We start from the raw sequence: 19,841 nt of genomic DNA, 5'->3' as shown, positions 1-19,841 counted from the left end.
CGCTGCGGGCGTCGCGGGCGCTGGAGGAGGCGGAGCGCGGGAGGCGGAGGCCGGGCCGACGGCGGGCTCCGGCGGGCGCGCGCGCCGCGAGCGGGGCGGGGGCGCTGCGGGGGCGGCCCGAAGGCGGCGGGCGAGGGGCTCGGAGGCGGAGGATCGCGTCCCCGGGGCCGACTCGGCCGGGTGAGGGCGAGCGCGGTGCGTGTCGGAGGTGGGGACTCCGAGGCCGCGGCCCGGAGCCCGGCGTCCCCGCCCCCGAGCCTGACGGGGCGACGCGGCGGGATGAGGCGCTGGCGCGGGGGGCGCCCGGCCGAGCCCCCGCGGCTGCCCTGGGCGGACAGGCGCTAGGCTCGGCGCGCGGGCGGTGCTCGGCAGCGGCCAGGACCGGGACGAGGACGAGTACGAGGAGGAGGAGGAGGAGGAGGAGGAGGAGGGCGTCGGGCCCGGCGCCCCGCAGGGCAGACACGGAGCGGCGAGCGGGGCGCAGCGACGCCGCGGCGGCGCGGCGGAGCCGCGGGGCTCGGTAAGGCGGGGGCCGCGGGAGGGCCGGGGGCGCCGGTGACGTGGGCAGGCGCCGCAGGGGAAGGCTGCGGGGGCCTGGGTTTCCTTGTCGGGAGAAATTCTTTTTAAAGTAAAGGTTCGGGATCGAATGTTCTTAGAAGGCCATCTCGGGTTTCCCCCGTCCCCGCCGACTCCCTCCACGGCCTCCCGGGGCGGACCGCGCTCGGGCCGCTGCCTCCCGCGCCCGCCGCTTCCCCGCGGCCTCGTCGGAGCGGGCCGGGCGGTTCCTGGCCTGCTGCGGCGCTCCGGACCCGAGGCGCGGGCGGCGGGCCTGGGGGCTCCGGGGGCGTCCTCGCCGTGCCCGCCCCCTGCCGTGCTCGCCGGCGCACCCGTGGAGTTTTCCCTCTCATCTTTCTAATTGGCTGAAGTTGCCACTGCACATTGGACGGTGCTGGTGACTTAGTGCCCTTTTCCCCCGCCATCACCCCCCACGCCCCCGTCTTGCCTTTCTCGTTTTGTTGACTTGAGTAAATATTCATATTAAAAAATTACCCAAACAGATGACGAGAAACGGCAGAGGGAGAAAGTCAAAGCTGATTTCTTAGCTGTAGTCTACTTCTGGACCCTTTATAACTCCACCTTCTGTTGCTGAAGCTTAAGGAAGGTGGGGGGGGGGGAGGAGGAAGAGGCCCCCAGCAGGATGCTTGGGATGCAGTTTGATAGTTACCTTTTAGGAAATAGAATTTGGAGCATTATAATTTTGATCCGCATGCAGAATTGCAGTCTGCTTTTAAACTGCTCGGGGCACTGCATGATGCTACATGGGTAGCTGGCAGCTGGGCCACATTGCATTGTTGTCAGCACCTCTTTTATTTTCCATTCTTTCAGAGTTCTGTTTGGCACAGATTTAGACCTTTTAAGTCAGTCTGAATGGGAATAACTTCTGATACATTGGTTGCTTTTGTAAACGTTGTCTGTATCTGTATTTCTGTTGGAAGAAAAAAAGCATATGGTGCTGGAGTGCCGTGGCTCTTAAGAGTGCAGAAAATGTGCTAGTTTGAATCAGTAATTGAATTGGTTGTAATATTTTTGGGTAGTGACTGTTGTGATTCATTATTTTTCCTTATTGGGTAAATTGAAATCTAATTCGGCATCTTGACATATGGTCCATGAACTTGAGAGTGAAGGAAATAGAAGCTTTAATTGCTGCTACAGCACGACCTCAAAGTTTTTCAGGCCCTCATTGGTGTGAATTATTTTTTAATAGGGCTGTTTGTGAAGATGGGATATTATGATGTTGTGATTACCATTTTCAGGAATATCTGGAGTCTACTTCATTCCTAAAATTGGGTGTGTGATGCTTTATAGAATAAGTATTCTAGAACGGTGTGAGGTTGGAACTATGCTCAAGCTGGTTATCTTCATACCATCGTCCCTATAGCCGTCCGTGGAATAAAGCAGCACTTTGGACAGAGACTTGTCCAGACCTAGCTGGGGTGGAAGCCCAGTTTTTTACTGTATGGTGATGCACATTGAGGTGGGTGATAGCGTGTAAGTGGGCCACAGAGGAAATGTTAGTTGGAAGAACCTTTGTTGGTTATATAACTTTTTGTTTTCTAGGGAGAGACCAAGAAGCAGACAGGCAGGCTCAACTGTCATTAGAGTCTTTGATGTTGGTTTGAATTCCAGTAGTTACGTTCCTCTTATTTTCTTTTCCTAACCTCCACATTATTTTCCAATCACCAGAAGCTATTCCACAGTTGGGCCAAGACTTTAATGGCAGTTCATTCATCTCCATTTCTCTTTCCCTTATTCTCTGTTTAGATGACTTGTTCAGCAGTTTCCCCTTTCTGAGCTGGTCTGGGTGCATTGTCTGCATAGTGCACATAGATTCACTATTGAGTCTAAATGCATTTAACAAATGTCAAGAATTAGCAGCTGTTTTCTTCAGAAGACTGTGATAGCAGAATAAAAATCGAGTGAAATGAACTAAACGTTTTCATTGCATTTAAAGATTTTGACAAATATTCTTGAAAATCTTAAGGGTTTAACCCATTAGTGTGAAATTTGATGTCCATGGAAGTAGTTAAGAGGCAGCGAGGACTTGAAATCAGGTCGTAGTTGCAGTTATGCTGCTCAGTAGCTGTGTGGCCTCGTCCCTGCTTTGGGCAAGTTATTTACATTTCTGAGCCTGTTTTCCGTAGGTGTAAAATGGGGATGAGAAGGCTTGCACTGTCTTCCTTACAGAGGAGGGGTCAGATGAGAGAAAGGGTGTGAAAATGTTTTGTAATACTTCTTATATGCGTAAGGTATTACTGTCATTACCTATAAACTTAGTATTGAACTGTTTTAAATGTCTTAATATCAGTTTTAAAAAATGCACGTTAGGAATTAGAATGTGTTAGATCTCTTTGAGTTCCAGAATCTTGTGATTCTATTTCATTCTTAGGAAATCCATATGTGGGGTCTACAGTTTTGGACTCTGGAGTTTTTGATTATTTGGGGACAGATGTCAAGTTTATTGAGACTTCGAGCTTCTTTAAAGTGTCAGTTCAGAATATTAAAGGAGATTACAAGTTAGGAGTTATGAAAAGAGCTGTTTAACAAAAAATATCTTATATTTGTCTGCATTATTTAGGACAGACATTGGCAAAATTCAGCATGTAGGCCAAATCTGGCCTGCAGCTTGTATTTTGTATGGCCTATGAACTAAGAATGAAAAATTTTTAAATGGTTGAAAAAAATAAAAAGAATATTTCATGATGTTCAAGTTACATGAAGTTCAGATATCAGTGCTCATAAATAAAGTTTTATTGGGATACGGTCATACTTGTTTATGTATTGTCCGTGGCTGCATTGGCAGTACAGCAGCAGAGTTGATTTCTTGCAACAGAGACAGTATGGCCTGCATAGCCCCCAAATTTTAATAGCTGGCCCCTTCCAGAAAAAGTTTGCCAATCTTTGATGTAGGACTTAAAATTTTTGCTTTACTTAGCACAGTGTTATTTCCTATCATAGCATTATAGGGGTTAAGACCCCTGGAAAGGTACTAATTTTTGCTTTGGAGTCAGATGGACTTGTATTTGAGTACCAGCTGTGATATAAACTTTGATCCTGGACAAACAAATTAACATCTTGGTGTTCAGGTACCTCCTTTGTAATCAGAGAATATAGAATCTGTCTTAGAAGGTTGTGGTGATGATTAAATGAAATGTTACATGTCAAAGCTTAATACGATTTAGGCATACAGTAAGTACTTAGTAAGTTATACATGACAGTGATCATAAATTCTAGTGTAAACAATAAGCCTAAGATATTGCACATCACCTTGCCCCAGTATTGTAGAATTGTTCTCCTGAGTGGTATGCTACTTGGTATGGAATTTTCTCCTTTACTGAAACAATTAGTTCAGTTACCAGCTGATAATTGGAATAGCTTGAGAAGTTTCCCATATGTTGTACTGTATTTTTATTAATCACTTGCTTATTTAGATGATTAAGAATGGGTGAAAAGGTAATTTTGCTCTGTTTTTCAGAGATCCTGGTTCTTGATAATTTCTTGGTATTAATGTATGTTTGCAAGCTGAATTTAAATACCAGTTCTCTGTTGGTTTTGGTGTTTCCTGTTTTTATTTTTTTGAGAAAGATATTTGAGAAAAAACATTAAATAAGGCCAAGGTTAGATAACTTTTTTAATGTATTTGACACTCTAAGTCTTCCTTATGATTTGCATTAGCATCTCTCTCATATCCTCTTCAGAATTGGAATAATAAAACTTAATTTTTTTCCCTAAAGATAGACCTAGTGTACTATCTAGAAGCTTCGATGTTAAGCTGCTTTCTGAAGTATTTGGTTTAAATTATCTTACAATTGACAAATTGGATGTGCTTCCCAACTTCATGTGCTGGTTTATTTAACATTAATCCTAAACTAAGAGTGAGCAAATAAACAGATGCCATTGTTCTGACTGAGTCAAACAGAACAGAATTGGGGCCAGTGTGACTCCTGCCATCCTACAAATTGTGCAGTTTTACACCTTGGATGTTGCTTACATGCAGTGGGATGATCCAAGGGAGACATGGGAGGGCACTCATGCTGTCCCCATTCTGTCCTTGGTGGGGCAGAGGGCCTTTCATCAAACTGTAGAGCTGCAGCCCCTGGAAAACTACACTGCAGGGTTCTAATTGTAGCACCTCAAAAACAGTAGAGGCCTAAAGAAGACCCACGTGGAGACAGTATTCTCTTTTGAGGTTAAAACATATAAACAACAAAACCAACCAGAGATTTCCTCTTTGAAGAGATGCAGGTTGAGAGGGGATATTCCCCATGGTAGCAAAACGTAAAGATTTGGTAAAATAGGTGTTTATAGTTTCATAGTATACCTGGACAAGGGGACTTCCTTGGTATTTAAAGGAGATTGTTTTAGGAAGGTAAAAGGAAGTGAGAAACAAGGTGTTTGGTTTAATTTCTCATAAGAAATTTATGAATCAGAATGTTCAGAGTGGAAGTAGAATTCTGATTTTCAGGGAGATCCTGTTATTTGGCTTATGATCATATATTCATTTACTACTTTATTTTAGTATACATTAGTATTGGAGGCTGTGGAGATGGAAAGCACTGAGTGGAAAAGCATACGTGACCCACGTGGTATGATATGTTTACGTTGTCTCTGTTAGGAAAGATAGGCACCACGCTCTGGGGAAGAATCTAAAATAAATATTCCATTCATTTTCCCTTAAAATAGTAAAATTTTTATTATCTGGGGTTCAGCCTTGTGGTCTTGGGCAGGCCATTTGATTGCATTGTTTTTATTCCCTTGTGTGTAGGATGGAAACAGTAATTCCTGTTCCTCTTTTTATTGGAGAGGTATATGGTAAAAGGACTCAAGATGAGTAGTATTTTCAACAGTTTTGAAGAACATATTATGTGTACTTTATAAATTACCTAGTATATTAAGGACAGACAAAGGAGATTTTTGTTTAACAGAAAGGAGATTTGAACTTGAAGTCAGGACCTGGGTTCTTGTCTTGGCTCTGCTGTAAATAATCTGTGACTTTGGACGAGTAATTCATCTCTCTAAACCTCATTTTCCTTATATGTAAAATGAGGGGTCGGACTACAGGTCTCTAAGATCCTTTCTTGCTCCAAAATTCCATGATTCTCTGATTTTTTTTTTTTTTTTTTTTAAAGTAGGGACCATCCTCTTGCACTTGCCCAGTTTCCATTGACCTTCTACCTGAGGAGAACCTGAAATCCAGTGGTCTTCCGGATTCGGTAACAATCCTGGCTCCGGTAGGATGCAGGAAACCAAATCTCTTTTATCAGTGAACTGAAAAGTATCCATTCAGTACAAGTGAGTATTTTGTACCATGCTAAATGCAGTGGAAGATAGATATGAAAGAAGGTGGCATTGAGTCTCTGCCCTTAGGAAGTGTTCATTCCACTGGGGAGATAAACTATATTATGAAAAAGAATATCTGTAAAAGAGTAGACAAGGGGACAGTGGGATGATCCCTGATCTGGCAGTTCGAGGACTTGGGTGTACTATTGGAGAGGATACTTTGTGACTTTATGGCCTTGTGGCCTTGAACATTTGTAACATGAGCTTTGTAGACTGTCTCCAGCTCTGAAATTTGGTCATATTCTCTTTGACAGAGAGGCAGCATCTTTGAATCAGCCTGTTAGGAGACAGCTCAAGTGAGAACTGCTCAGTCCAGGCCAGATTTTTATGCTCATTTTGCATAATTGCTTGATTTACTGGATAGAAGGAAAGGGTTACTTTAATTTGTTGGAAATGCATTCAAGGGGCAACTTTTCTTCTGGAAAAGTCAAGCATGTGAGAAGTGACAAGAGACCAAAGTGTCCCTGCTTCTGGATCAATAACTCTGAGCCCTGGATCTCATTCATTTTTCCCTTCTTAAGGCTTTCACTCCTGCCATTATTTTTTTCCTTGAATTTTCATTCTCTCCTTACTGGATCATCTCTCTTAGTATGCAGACATGCCTTATATTACTCGCAGCAGTGATGATTAACTGTTCACCAAATGCCATTCTCTGCAGCTTCATTTCAGTAATAGGGCCCTCAGGTTTGCTCTGGCACATGGATGCCCAACTAGACTACATTTCCTAGCCTCCCTCTTACAGCTCGATGTGACCACATGATGAACTTTGGGTAAATGGATATGACCAGAAGTGATGTGAGTGATTTCTGTGTCATGGCCTTAGAAAGGAAAGCAGGTTGCTTTCTGCTTCCTCTTCCTTTCTGCCAGGAGAATGTAGTGCTGGTGCCTGTTATATAACCTGGCTGGTGAGAGCAGCACTTTAGCGGGGATGGATCAGTAAGATGGGTCCTCGGATGGTCTCGTGGAGCAGAGCCGCCCCACTACTGCTCATTTATCTCTGGGTGGTTAAGTGAGAAGGGAATACAGTTTTGTCTTGTTGGAGCCCCTAATACCTTAACTGAATAAATCACCTCTGTTAAACCAGCCTCTCCTCCACCTTATGTTTCCCTTCAGCTGTTGCTCAATTTCTTTGTTCCCGTTTGCAACAGGAGAGGTTTATGTTTGCTGTGTCTACTTCCTTACCACTGATTCTCTCTTTAGCCTGATCCGTTTGAGCTCCTGTTTCTGCACTCACTGACATTGTTTTTAATCAAGGCTGCAACGACCTGTGTCTCGTCAAAGCCAGTGATCAGCAGTGTCTATGTCTTATTGACCTCTCATCAGCATTTCACATTGGCCAACTACTTTCTCTGACCTTGTAGCTACTCATTCTCTATGTCTTTTTGCAGCTTATCTCTACCCACCCCCCACTCTAAAATTTGGAGTGTCCCTGGGCTCTCCTCGTGTGATTTCATGCATTTTCATGGTTTCAGATACCATTTATATGCTGAGGGAGCTCAGATTCCTTTTTTTTCCCCCCTTGAGCTCTAGATTCATCTAACGCCATTCCTCCACTTGGATGTCTAATAGACACCTCAAATGTAACGTGAACAAAGCAGAACTATGAGTTACTCTTTCTTTCATTTGCTCTTCCCTCCACCTTTCCGAAGTCTTCATCTTCTCAAGTGAAGTGACACCACTGTCTACCCAGTTGTGCAGGCCAAAACCCCTGGGGTTATCCTCCATTTTTTCCTTCTCATCTCATATTAAAGTCCCGTCAGCTCCACCTTCAGAATACACACTGGATGTGACTACGTTTTTTAATAGTTTTTTCACTGTTAACACCTAGGCTGGCAGCCTTTCTCCTCTGGAAAACTGCCAGCAGACTTCCCTGCCTCTACTCTTGCCCTTATTTTCCTCACCTGTCCTATAACAGGAGCCAAAAATAATGTTAAATGTTAATCAGATTGTATCACCTGTTTACTGGCTTTCCAATACACTTAACACTAAAACTAAAACTTAAAGGTTTATTATGGAAACAAAATCTCCACTGTGGCCACTTATGAGGCCCTGTGTCAGCGGTTGTTAGTTGGGGAAGATCTTGCCCTTAGGGGACGGTTGGCAGTGTCTGGCTGTCAGGCCGGGGGGACGGGTGGCAGGGGGAGTGTGCTGCTGGCATCCAGTGGGTAGAAGCCCGGGAAGCGGAGCATCCTGCAGTGCGCAGGACAGCCCCAACCGCGACGAACACTGTCGTCCAGCACGTCTGCAGGGCGCGGTCTGGCTCCTTGCTTCCTCGCCAACCTCGTCGTCTTTCTCTGTCTTCTCCTTTGTTCACGGGGCTGCAATCACAATGATGTGATTCTTCTTGTTTTTTCCTTAATAGACTTTTTTTTTTTTTTTTTTGAGCACCTGTAGGCTCACAGCAAAATCGAGCAGAGGGTACAGGTATTTCCCGCATCCTGCCGGCCCTCACACACACAGCCTTCTCCACTGCCAGCGTTCCCCACCAGAGCGGGACGTTAGCTACAACTGATGGAGCTGTGACAGCACACCATCACCACCCAAAGTCCGCAGTTCTATTAGGGTTCATTCTTGGTGTTGTACATTCTGTGGGTTTGGACAGATTTATAATGACATACATCCACCATTATAGTGTCACACAGAGTGGTTTTCACAGCCCTGAAAACCCCCTGTGCTCCGCCTGTTCATCCCTCACCTCCCCCAACTCCCAACCCTTGGCTACTCATGATCTGTTTAATGACTCCATAGTTTTGCCATTTACACAGTGTCTTATAGTTGGAATCCTACAGTATGTAGCTTTTGCAGATTGGCTGCTTCACTTAGTAATGTGTATCTAAGTTTCCTCCATGTCTTTTCATGGTTTGATAGCTCATTTCTTTTTAGCACTGAATAATATTCCATTGTCTGAATGTACCACAGTTTATCCATTCACCTGCTAAAGGACATCTTGGTTGCTTCCAGGTTTCGGCAGTTATGAATAAAATTGCTATAAACAATCCGTGTGCAGTTTTTTTGTGGACATGTTTTCAACTCCTTCGGGTAAATACCAAGGACTGTGATTGTGGGATTGTATGGTAAACGTATGTTTTGTTTTATAAGAAACTGCCAAACTGTTTTCCAAAGTGGCTGCATTGCCACCAGCAGTGAATGAGAGTTCCTTTTGTCCCACATCCTTGCTGGCACTTGGTGGTGTGAGCTTTCTGGATTTAGGCCATTCTAATAGGTGTATAGTGGATGATGCTCTTTTTTTATCTCTTGAAGAAGCTAAGCATGTACCTTTTCAGGGATTTACAGTTGCTGTTCCTTTTGCTTGGAATGTACTTCCTTCAGATCTTTGTGTGACTGCCTTCTCCTACCCCAGAGAGGCCTTTGTGATTACTGTGTACATGCAGTACCGCAGTCTTTCCCTTCTATATTACCCCATTTTATTTTCTTCATTTTAGTTTATTTATTTGCTTATGTTTTACATTTATAATCCCTTTCTCTGCAAGCTGTTTGAGGGGCACGGGCTCTGTCTAGATACGTACTGTATCCCTAGCTTTCCTATTAAAACATATTTGTTGATGCCAGAGAGGTGCCATCCATCGTGGGGATGGGAAGACAAGGTTTTCAGTGATAATGATAAATCAGAGCATCCTGAGAGCAGCAGGGAAGGTTATGATTTTCCAGAGGATGGAAAAAATCCCTTGAGACAAGGCTGCTTTAGTCTTAAGTAAGTAATTTTGTAGAATGGAGGAATTTACCTCGATTTTTGTGAGGACGCAAATGACAAGAGTAAGCTGACAGCAGGGACTTTTTAAGAGAGAAAGGTTACTTCAGGGTTTAACTTCCATTTTGCCTTGTGTCTCATACCACTTGTCTCTGCATATAGAGCTACACGTTCATACTGCAGTTATATAGGCCTTCTGGTTATACGTAGTTTTACCTTTTCCCAGTATCAGAGTTTCTTCTGCATTTTCCTTGGAAGAGAAGCACATACCCTCTGCTTCTGTATTTTCAGTGACTGAAAACTCAGTTACTCACCTGACAGCCCAATTCTTTTTTTTTTTTTTATTGAAGTATAGTTGATTTACAGTGTTGTGTTAATTACTGCTGTAGAGCAAATTGGCTCAATTATACATATATATACACATTCTTTTTCATATTCTTTTCCATTACGGTTTATCACAGGATATTGAATATAGTTCCCTGTGCTATGCAGTAGGACCTTGTTGTTGCCCAGTTCTTTTTAAAAGTTCTTATTTTTAAAAATTCCTCATTATATTAGAGTGGAATGTACCTGCCTGCATTTCCAACACCACACAGATCTGCTGTTTTTCACATGATGGCCTTCAGCTGTCATGGAAAAGTGGCTGGTTCTTTGATCTTCCCACCAACTTTTTCTCTTTCCAGGCTAAATATACTTATTTTCTTCAACTGTTCCTCATATGCCTAAGATTTTTAGCTCCTTTTCCAGGAGCTATTTACAAGTTATTAATCAAGCTAACTGATACAGATGTTCCATTGCCTGCCTTAACAAAGAAAACTTCATAATGACCTAACTCAGGGTCAAACAGGGAATTCTCAGATTCCTCTGAGTTCTGCTCCAGAACATGGTAAAGGGCAAAGACCCAGCCTTCAACCCAAGATTCCATTCTCCCTCCAGGTTCCTTGCATGAGGGACTTTTTGCGTGCGCGCATATGTGGACACTTGAATCCGTGCATCCCCGTTCACCTTTCAGACAGCAGCTCTTTGATCATCCCTTGGACCCAGCGATGTAAACACCAATGGTGGGGTCATCTGCCGTTGGGAGGATCAACTCACTCAGGGAAGAGACCTGAGCAAAGCCTAGAAGTAGCCAGGAAGTTCTGGGGTCCTGGCAAAATGAGGGCTGGGTGTGTAGGCTGCAGTTGGGCGTACCTTTTAGGTCCAGAGATCAGCTGGCCCCATGCATGGTCAAGGGTGTGGTCAGAGGGAGGCCAGTGCATGGCCATTCAAAGATCCAGGCCTAGGACAGGGGTTTATTGCTTAGGTCCAAGGTATTACTGTTCTGTCATCGTCAGACTCTACTCTTGATTCTGTTTCCCAGAGCCAGTTATTGTGGAAAAAGTTAAATTCCCTCTAACAAGTGTTCCAAATTAGACATCGCATTTTAATTAGAGCTTCCTAACGAGTGTGCCAGACAGCACTCTGAATGTGTTACAGATAGGGCAGAAATACTGATGTCCTTATTCCTCAGAGAGGATTATCAGTGACGGAGTGGCAAGAGCTTCTGCTGATCACTGTTGGCCAGCAGCAGCATGGCTTGCTTGCTGCCGTGTGCCTGTATCTGGACTGTCATTTTCTGTATGTGTCCTAAGTGCAAAAGGCTGAGAAACCCTGCTCTAGACTGCTGTGTGGTGACTATGCAGGTCTCATGGTATAATGTGTTTACATACAGCTTTGAGAGCATTTTTATCAACATTAATATTTGGTCCACCTGATGATGTTGGAGGTGTCAAAGTAGGTTTGTGCCCTTCTTATTAATGAGGATATAGGTCCAGGTTAAGTGGCTTAATCTAGCTACACATTCTCACTCAAGTAGGGCAGTCGAAACTAGAACTCCATTCTTCTGACTCTTATTCTGGTGTATTCTCTCTACTAACCCAAATTCTTTTTCTTGTAATTTTTTTGGACAGCCTATCACTTCTGGTTCATTTAGGGCATGCAGGCAATTACACTTTTTAGAGTTTGTCTGTCCCAACTTCTGTTATGTTGTTTCCCTTTATTGTTACTTTTTAACCTAAAGACTCAGCTTGACATTTAATCTCTATTAATTGGTATCATTTTTGTCAGATTCAAACAATTCATCCAGTGTCTTGCAACTTAATTCTGTGTTATGCATTTTGATAGCTCTCTTCCCTAAATTAGTGTCCTGTTTAGTTGTTACAGTGACGTTTGTCTGAAATGGTCACCCTGCATTGTTTATAAAAGGTTAGATTACGTTAAAGCAGGAAAATGTGCAATACATTTTAGAAATCTTTCTTTCCTAAACCAGTTATGATTAAAAAAAGTTCTGGCATGTAAGTGTAAATTCACTTCCCTTTTTATTTAGTGCCCATTTTGTATTGATCTTTACTAAAGTTATTTTATTTAAACCTCAGTAACCTCACTTACTCATGTTACCTAAGTGCTGGATTGATTCATAATTCAAATCTAGGTCTGTTTAACCTCAAAGTACCTGTGCTTTTCCTCAGTACTAGTCTATAAATAATGTGAAATGATTTCTAAACATTTAACTTGAGCTGAGAAAGGGATGTTTCCCAGATTATATTCTTACATTTGGAATAAGTAATTCTCTGTTACTTATGCACAGGACAGGCCCCCTCACCGCACCCCCTGGCCCCCTCATTATCTGGTCTAAATGTCAGTAGTGCCAAGTTGAGAAACCCTGCTCTAAAGATTTTAAGTAGTCAAGGTTTTACTTTGAATATGTGTGTGTGGTTTTAGCCAACAGCATCATGGTGATAGGTGCTAGAATGGATCAGAGATAGTTTCTCCTACTCCCTGCTTGGGAACAGGTTGTCAGTGACATTAGAGCATGATGTTTTTATTCATTTCAGTTCTGTGTTGCTTCTAGAGAATCTGGGATTTAATGTTAAAGGCTTTCTGAGTTAGAAAAGGTTAGGCTTTTTATATTGTAATACTTATGTTTGTTAGAACTTTTGATGGGTAAAAACGTGAAATATATGAAACTTAGCTGGCATTTTGGTATTGACCTGCTAACCAACATGACTTCTATGAGAAGTTGTATTTATTGGTTAAAAGCACAGATTTGAAGGGATGGTTGCTTAGCATTCTAACACCAGTTCTCTTTTTTCCCTTGTTTTGAGTTGCAAGGCATGACTGGAACATCACTGTAGCACCGTTCTCAATTTCTTTACGTTAAGTTTCCCAGACTTGATTTTGTGTTCCTTTGTTCTAGATTGCTATACCTACCTCCTTAAACTAAAGTTTAATTATTTACTCTAGCTGATCAAGAACCATCAGAGGTTCTGTATTCCTGTTATACTTATTAAATGCTCTTGCTACTACACGTACTAAACTCTCTTGCTTTGATTTGCAAGGAAAGCTTTTTTTTTTTTTAATAACCCTCAATTCATGATTCAGTGTCACTAAATGATACATATCTGTCTTTTTAATACTATCAGTAGCTGCTGTTACTGCTAACATTTATTTATTATTGATATGCCAGAAACTGTTCTAAGCCCCTTACATGTATTATCTGGTTTATTATCACAATTGCCCCATGAGGTAGTTACTCATACAATTTTTTTTTATTGTGGTAAAATTTAACATAACAAAATTTACTATCTTAACCATTTTTAGGTGTCCAGTAGTTTTAAATATATTCACATTGTTGTGAAACAGATCTCCAGAACGTTTCCATCCTGCAAAACTAACACTCTGTGCCAATTAAACATCTCATTTCTTCCACCCTGCAGCCCCTGGTACCCACCATTCTACTTTCTGTTTTTATGAATTTGACTACTTTAGGTACCTCATATAAACGGAATCATACACTGTTTGTCTTTTTGTGACTGACTTATTTCACTTAGCATAATGTCCTCAAGGTTCAACCATGTTGTAGCATGTGACAAGATTTCCTTACATTTTAAGGCCGAATAATATTCCATTGTATGTATATATCACATTTTATTCATCTCTTCATCCATTGAGGGACACTTGGGTTGCTTCTGTCTCTTGGCTGTTGTGAATAGTGCTGCTGTGAACATGGATGCAAGTAGTTCTTTGAGATCTTGCTTTCAGTTGTTTTGTATGTATACCCAGGAGTAAAATTTCTGGGTCATATGGTAATTCTGTTTTTAACTTTTTGAGGAACTACCGTAATGTTTTCGACCCCAGCTGTACCATTTCACATTCCCACCAACAGTGCACAAGGGTTCTTATTTCTCCACATCCTCATGAACATTTGTAATTTTCTGTTTTTTTTTTTTTTCTTGTACCATCCTTATGGATGTGAAGTGATATCTCATTGTGGTTTTGATTTGCATTGGCTTAGTGGTAGTGATGTTGAGCATTATTTTCAGAAGTTTGTTGTCAATTTTCATATCATCTTTGGATAAATGTCTATTCAAGTTCTTTGTCCATTTTTAATTTTTATTTTTTTGGCTGCGCCATGCGGCATGTCGGATCTTAGTGCCCCGACCAGGGATCGAATGCCCCCTGCAGTGGAAGTGCAGAATCTTAACCACCGGACCGCTAGGGAAGTCCCTGTCCATTTTTTTAAAATCAGGTTTTTTGTTGTTGTTGACTTGTTGGAGTTCTTTATATATTCTGGATACCAATCTCTTACCAGATATGTGGTTTCAAATATTTTCTTCCATTCTGTGGGTGGCCTTTTCACTCTGTCGATGGTGTCCTGTGATGCACAACAGTGTTTAATTTTGATGAAGTCCAGCTTATCTATTTTGTCTTTTGTTGCCTGTGCTTTTGGTGTCATATCCAAGGAATCATTGCCAAATCCAGTGTCCTGAGGTTTTTCCCTTACGTTTTCTTCTAAGAGTTTTATAGTTTTAGCTCTTTTATTTGGATCTTTACTCCAGTTTGAGTTAAATTTTCTGTATCTTATAAGGGTCCAATTTTTTTTTTTTTTTTTTTGCATGTGGATATCCAGTTTTCCCCAATACCATTGTTGAAAAGACTATCCTTTTTCAATTGAATGGTCTTGGTACCCTTGTTGGAAATCATTTGCCCATATATGCAAGTACTCCTACTGATTTTATAGATGAGGTGATTGATATTGAGATGTGACTGATAGATAATACTAATACATTAAAAAAAAGAATTAGTTTACCACAAAGTAATTTATATTTGGTACAGTAAGATGAAGGAGGTTTTTAGGGTCGTGAGGTCTTTTTTTGTGTTGTAGTCTCTTCTCCCAGGAAAATTAAGTGTCAGTAACCCGGTTACTGTGTTTGCACCCCAGTTCTGATAGGTTGCCAACTCCATGCACTAAGTCAGTGAGTTTTTCAAACTTTTCTAGCAACAAAACCCTTTTTTTTTTCCCTCTCAAACAAAATCATAGGTGGACCTCCAGGGTTTTAGTGATAATTAGTATTTTGTTATTATATATTCATCTAAAAAAATCAGTGTATAATATTTACCTATTTTTGCTGATTATTATAACACGAATTCATGCATTTGTGGTTTCCACTGTGTTGAAAACGTGCATATTATGGTTTTAAAATTTCTGCCTGTTATCGTTTTAAGCATAGGGAATGATGTATGGGAACACCTTCAAATCGAATGTTTGCAAAACATCTGAAGCTCTTCCATGGATGTCAGTGTGAAAAATACTAGCTTATCTAGCTATCTTTGAGGTTCAACTTGTGATTATGGAGAACCATTTTTCTCTATGCAAAGTTGGTTAGAGAGTTAATATGAGAAAGTCTTGACTTCTTTAGTGCTGAGATGCAGGGCTAATTTAATAGCCTAACAGCTGGCTCAGACCGACTTCTTTTCATTTTTATACTCAGGATCGAAGGGTTAGTGCCAAAAGATATCTTTTTTCTGTGTGTCCTACGGTGGTTTAAACTTAAGGTCAATTCAGATCTTGTATTTTAAGATACTGACATTGATAAGGATACCAGAATTTGTGTAGCTAGTTGTAAGAATTTTATTCTTTGAGATTTGATTTTAAGTATGTCAGCAGCATTTGTTAAGTTTGGAAGATAGTAATTTTGGGTTTCAGCATTCTTATTAGATAAAGTAAGGTCTTCAAAAAACGAATCACTCTTTTTTTAAAAAGTTCTTTTTCCTAATGGAGTGTCTCCCATGAATTAACTGTATGTATAATGAAATATACTCTTTTCTAAAGCTGTAATCATTACTTAATCACTGTGCAGTGGCATTAAGTAATTTTGCAGAGCCCAAGATGCTTGAAAATTGGTATAGCTGGTGATATTTTAAATTTAGCAACAATAAGAAATAGTCCTATTCTGGCTGTAGAATACAAGTGTTGGAAAAGGTTTTGTTTGATTTCTTTAATACTCTTATTTTTAGAGCTTTTGCAGCCCCCAGCTTTATTGAAATATTGTTGACATGTAACATAAAAGTTTAAGATGTATAAGCTGATAATTTGATACAGTATATATTGCAAAATGATTACCACAATAAGATTAGTTAATATCTCCATCCCCACAGGCTATTAACATTTTTTTTTTTTTTCGGTGTGGTGATAACATTTAAGATCTACTCTCAATATCTTTCAAGTGTATAATAACAGTATTGTTAAATGTAATCACCATGCTGTACATTAGATCCCCAGAAAACATATTCATTTTATAGCTGGGTGTTTGTACCCTTTGACCAACATCTCTCAGTTTCCTCCACCCCAGCCCCTGGCAACCACCATCCTACTCTCTGTTTCTATGAATTCAGCTTTTTTTTGGTTCCACATATAAGTGAGAACATACAGTATTTGTCAGGGTCCATTCATATTGTTACATATTGTTTCCTTCTTTTTTTTTCTTGGCTGAATAATATTCTGTTGTATGTATACCACATTTTCTTTATTCATTCATCCCTTGATGGACACTTAGCTTCTTCCCATGTCTTGGCTATTGTGAATAGTGCTGCTCTTCAAGATAGTGATTTCATTTCCTTTGGATATACACCCAAAAGTGGCATGGCTGGATCAGGTGGGAGTTCTGTTCTTAACTTTTTAAGAAATCTCCATATTGTTTTCTATCATGGCTGTACCAAATGACATTCCACCAACAGTGCACAAGGGCTACTTTTTCTTTACATCTTTGCCAACACTTATTGTCTCTTGTCTTTTTGAGGACAGCCATTCTAACAGGTGTGAGGTGATATTTCACTGTGGTTTTGATTTGCATTTTCCTGATGATTAGTGATGTTGAGCACCTTTTCATGTACCTGTTGGCCACTTGTTTGTCTTCTTTGGAAAAATGTCTATTCAGTCCTCTGCCCATTTTTTAATCAGATTTTAAAAAATGCTCTTTTTCTTTTTTGGTGTATTTAAAAGGTAGTGTTTAATAATTGACTTTGTTATTGATACATTTGGGAAAACAAACAGGTTCCCATATGCCTGTTCAACTGTTCTCTCTTGTACGGATACATTCTGACCTGATGTTTTAAAAACTTCCCTAAGTGTGTAAACTGTATTTTGAAAATAGTAGATTTAGCCAGATTTTACAACTCTTTATTTGTAAATTTGTAAATTTGGTTAAACTAATAACTCAGCATTCATTCAGTAGATATTTACTACCTACCTATTAGAAGTGGATTTGTAGGGGATTAAAAAGTAGGGATTTTCTTTTGCTATCTATATTGTTAGAAATTAAAAAAAATAAGACAGCTAGAATAATATTAAATATAGTACAGTGTAAACTTTTTTAGAAATTGAAGAAAAATTAAAAGCTCGAAAGGTATGTTTTAATTCTATTTAGTTTTTGTGGCATGCTCAATTTATTCTGTCATAAGTAAATATTATTTGTGAACATTTTGTTAGATTTCCATATTTTCTCTTAATTTGTGTGTGAAAGGCAGACTTTTCCCTGTTTCTTTTTTCAGTAAATAAATATTTATTTATTTATTTTTGGCTGTGTTGGGTCTTCGTTGCTGCATGCGGGCTTTCTCTAGTTGTGGTGAGCGGGGGCTGCTCTTCGTTGCGGTGCGCGGGCTTCTCATTGCGGTGGCTTCTCTTGTTGTGGAGCACGGGCTCTAGGCGTGCGGGCTTCAGTAGTTGTGGCTCATGGGCTCAGTAGTTGTGGCTCACAGGCTCTAGAGTGCAGGCTCAGTAGTTGTGGCTCGCGGGCTTAGCTGCTCCGTGGCATGTGGGATCTTCCCGGACCAGGGCTCGAACCCGTGTCCCCTGCATTGGAAGGCGGATTCTTAACCACTGCACCACTAGGAAAGTCCCCATTTCCCTGTTTATATGAAGCTCCATCTTCACTTATCATATGGTGATACGGCAACGGCTAGCCATAAACATCAATACGTTTAGTTATAAAAATCACCAGAATTTGAATATTTTTTTCTATAGGAATTTCTTTTTTTTTTTTTTTTTTAATTTTACTTATTTATTTATTTATTTATTTTTGGCTGTGTTGGGTCCCTGTTTCTGTGAGAGGGCTCTCCCCAGCCGTGGCGAGCGGGGGCCACTCTTCATCGCGGTGCGTGGGCCTCTCACTATCGCGGCCTCTCTTGTTGCGGAGCACAGGCTCCAGACGCGCTCAGCAGTTGTGGCTCACGGGCCTAGTTGCTCTGCGGCACGCGGGATCCTCCCAGACCAGGGCTCGAACCCGTGTCCCCTGCATTGGCAGGCAGACCCTCAACCACTGCGCCACCAGGGAAGCCCAGGAATTTCTATATATCATTGCTAGTAGCATATTGATTTCCTGCTAAATAAGATTCTAATATGATCAGTTTGCCCTTTTTTTCTTTGCACCATTAATATTCTAGGAATCATTTTAGATTCCTAGACATGTTTAGAGTCTGTTACTTCGATAAACAGAACAAGTTGCTTATCAGCTCTTTGCTCCTCGTAGGAAGCAGTTCTCATACATTTATTTGCTTAAGAGTATGTCTTGAAAACTATTTGGTGAATTCCTCATTACCTGCTCGCTTAGCATAGGAAGAGGTGGAAACAGAAAAAAATGCTTGGTTTTTACTGGTTTTCTTTCTTTTAGCATTACTGTCTAATCAAAACAGGGGCCTGGGCTTCAGCATATGGAGAACTGAGTTCACGTAACTGGAGCTGATCTGTTTATAGGCTAACCTCTTGGAAGGTAGAAAGGGAAGGTCTGAAACAGGAGAAGAGGTTTAGAAAATCCTTTAGCTTAGTCTTAGCTAGATTAGTGATATGAAAAATATTATGATATTCTTAGTGTTTAGGATTAAGGACTTCAGTAGAAGTAGAAAAAAAGAAATGCTTGGTTAAATGAGCTGATAAAGGCCCTAGTGGTTTAGAAGTATTTCTGAGTTACTGAAGTTCATGCAACAAGATCTGGAATAACTTTTCCTTCACTTTAGACCCTCTTCCTTTGTTTAGTCCTGTCCAGAGCCACCTTATACTCCATTTCAGCAATATTGCTGAATTTCTGTGATCTTTGGTATATGCAGTTCATTCTTTTTGCTTCTTTCAGCTGTATTCCTTTCCATTGCATGCTCCTTAACATTAAAAACATTGTGATCTTGGACCCATTTGCTCTGAGGAGTATGGTGTTTAGCACACTGTTGGAGGCTCAGTAAGTTTTCAGAAGTCTTTTCAGCCTTCCAGAGTGTTTGCCTTAGTTAGAAACAGTTCTGGAAAGTTTTCTTTGTGGAGGAAACTGCCTCTTATCTTTGTACTGGCAGAGTCCTTCCAGCATCATGCTTCAGTTGATTTGTGTTCATTTAGCAGCTCTGCTGCTAAAACTTTTTTTTTTTTCAAAGATGCTTATGTAATTCCTTTTTGGATTACTTACTGGTTAATTTTTTGGGTAATTATGTTTTGATTAATTATTCAGCTATAATAAAAGTATTGTATGAGAATAGATTTTGGAGGTTGCTGTTAGCACATGAAAGTAGTAGGAATTTATTTAAAAATTGGCTTAAATGGACAGTTTTAACAATTAAATGTTTGACTTCTATGCTTAAAGAGTTGTTAAAGTATATGCATAAAGGTAAAATTACTTGTATTCTAAATTATATTACTGTATTTATACTATTTTTCAAACATATTCTTTAGACTCTTTTATTTTAAAATAAATTTTATAACTTTGAGATTTCTTATTTAGATGTATTTATTGTCACATTTTAAGAAAGAACTTTTAGATTTACAACTCTGTATAAAAGCCCATAATAAATTTCTTTACTTTTTATCATGTGGGTATGATTTAAAATAGAGAAAGGCAACAAGGATGAGAAAAACCCTGAAAAAGTCTTTAACAAAAAC

At 40.5% G+C, this 19,841-nt stretch overlaps 1 protein-coding gene across 5 annotated transcripts in view; it reads left to right on the top strand.

Moving 5' to 3' along the window:
- The first annotated feature begins 14 nt into the window (after window positions 1-14).
- ARHGAP32 (Rho GTPase activating protein 32) overlaps window positions 15-19,841 on the top strand; it is a 274,825-nt gene continuing 254,998 nt past the window's right edge. For 4 of the 5 annotated variants that reach the window (XM_082343060.1, XM_082343055.1, XM_082343058.1 and 1 more), the window contains exon 1: window positions 15-520. The gene's annotated coding sequence lies outside the window, so the exon portion shown is untranslated. Of the gene's footprint in view, window positions 521-5,687; window positions 5,851-19,841 lie in introns of all 5 variants that reach the window. The other variant, XM_082343056.1, reaches the window with a different exon arrangement.

This window comes from Balaenoptera borealis (genome assembly GCF_965194805.1).
Source record: "Balaenoptera borealis genome assembly, chromosome: 11".
Taxonomy (NCBI): domain Eukaryota; kingdom Metazoa; phylum Chordata; class Mammalia; order Artiodactyla; family Balaenopteridae; genus Balaenoptera; species Balaenoptera borealis.
This window is presented reverse-complemented; position numbering and strand designations above follow the sequence as displayed.